Source organism: Pundamilia nyererei, unplaced genomic scaffold (genome assembly GCF_000239375.1).
Source record: "Pundamilia nyererei isolate P.nyererei 1_Seehausen unplaced genomic scaffold, PunNye1.0 scaffold00030, whole genome shotgun sequence".
Taxonomy (NCBI): Eukaryota; Metazoa; Chordata; class Actinopteri; order Cichliformes; family Cichlidae; genus Pundamilia; species Pundamilia nyererei.
This window is the reverse complement of record NW_005187431.1, coordinates 2,357,581-2,359,552: the sequence shown is the minus strand read 5'-3', so window position 1 is coordinate 2,359,552 and position 1,972 is coordinate 2,357,581. Positions and strand designations below refer to the sequence as shown.

At 45.9% G+C, this 1,972-nt stretch overlaps 1 protein-coding gene across 5 annotated transcripts in view; it reads right to left on the bottom strand.

Annotated features, from left to right (window-relative positions):
- Positions 1-1,377, bottom strand: part of adgrb2 (adhesion G protein-coupled receptor B2) — a 249,234-nt gene extending 247,857 nt beyond the window's left edge. For 3 of the 5 annotated variants that reach the window (XM_005728840.1, XM_005728842.2, XM_005728841.2), the window contains exon 1: positions 684-1,376. The gene's annotated coding sequence lies outside the window, so the exon portion shown is untranslated. Of the gene's footprint in view, positions 1-683 lie in introns of all 5 variants that reach the window. The other 2 variants (XM_005728839.1, XM_005728843.1) reach the window with 1 other exon arrangement.
- Positions 1,378-1,972: the final 595 nt, after the last annotated feature.

The window sequence follows — 1,972 nt, the reverse complement described above, 5'->3', positions numbered from 1 at the left end:
ACACACACACACACACACACACACACACACACACACACAAGAAACCGCTTCTTTCTTTTGTTGAGGTGTTGAATGCAGGGTTGTGCTGATGAGACTGCATCAATAAAGCGAGAGGCGAACCAGTGTGTTGCAAGCTGGAAATAAAATTGCCTGTGCGGGGTACGTGCCCACGGTGCTCTCTGTGCAAGTGTGTGTTTCTTTCGGCCACTGCGGAAAGTTACAGGTCTGACAGCGGGTTTTAAAGACAGACTTACAGTTCTCAGCGTCTCCCACTGAGGGATTCGGCATTCAGGGAGGATTGTGCTTTCAAGCAGAGTTCTATTAATGGGATCTAACTCAACGGCTCAGGCGTGTTTGGGGATTTTTTTTCCCTACTGTGACCGCTACTTTCGCTCAGGTCCATGGATCACATACCTCCCCCCCCCCCCCCCCCCCCACCCAACACTGATAACTATCCATACAGCTCAGTCTTGTGAAACTGCCCCGGACGGGCGAAAAATAACTGTACTGCAGCCTGAACGTTAGACTATATGCGTCATTAAAATCGGACTTCCACACAGCATGGATGACATGAATGAAATAAATAGACAAACCGGCAGTGTGGATGGCGCAAAGAAACAGTATCCCCCCCCCTTTTTTTTTTTTTCAAAAAAGCTTTGAGTTGTGTGGGTAAAGCATGTTACCTGATCGCTGTCAGCAGCAGTTATTTGATGCGACGGCTATTCCCCGATCGGTTCCGCTGATACAAATTAAGTTTCCCATCCATGGCACGTCTCAGACTGAGAGGGGATACTATCATTCATTCACCCTCGCAGCCGCGCGGAATCTTCTTCCAACAAATGTTCTCCGCGAGGCATCCCACTTTGGCGTGTCCGAATCAAGCCCAGAAACAATAAGTGTGGAAAACAAATCAATGATTCGATCAATTAAAAAGAAAGAAGAATAGCTACGGACATGAAATAATAATGATCAATTTAAAAGAAAAAGCATCCACAGATCAAATGAAAGAACAGAACAACGCAAAAAATAATAATGCGATGGTGAAATGAAAGAAGAAGGACTTCGTTATTGTAGGTGTCCAGTTTTGTTAGAAAATTTAAAATAATAATAATAGTAGTATTAAAAAAATAAATAAATCCACGTCATATAATCTCCATGGTTTTACGCGTATATTCCAAAGCAGTGTGGGGACGCGCTCACAGTTAACAGCGCCGCAATAGCAGGGGCAGAGTGGGATAGCGGCTTTATTTTCAACTGATGCTCGGTACTCCAAGTCCAAGGAAGCTCTTCTTTTGGTTGAAGCTGGGAGAGCGAGTAGGGGCAAAAACAAGAGAGGGGCGGGGGGGAGAAATGGAAAATTAAAAAAAAAAACAAAACAAAACACAATTTTTACTCCTTTAACTGCCTCTATTCTCTCCTCTTCTCCGTCACGGAGTAAAGCGTGTCTGCGAGTCTTGCCTGCTCTGGCATTTAGGATGGGTATCCACAGGCAGCGGCTCACAGTCGGGCATCTGGCTCCCCTGCAGTCGCTTCACAAGCGGAGGACAGAGATGCGCGCCCTCGCTGCCCTCCGCCGGGGATCCGAAGCGCGTTCACGGCGGAACACCCCCGCCCCCCCCCTTCTCTCTCCCCTCCTTCCTGCTCGTCCTAGCCTCAGTAGCATCACCCGTAATGACGTCAGCACGCGCAGCTTCCAAATACAGCATGTGCACGGGCCCAGATTTATTCAAATTCATAGTTTTTAAAAAAAAGGATAATTCTCCATATTTATAAAGCTGAGACAATTCTCTGGCTTGTAACAGTTCACACTTATTTTTCACTGATATTTCTGCAACATCTCCCACGTGATCAGGAACAAAAAGAAACAAACAAAAAACAGTCAGAGATGATCAGTTAACAGTTATTTCTGCTAAATTTGCTCTGCACTCGCAGCTTTTACTGCAAAACCACACACTGCACAGCTAAGTCCACA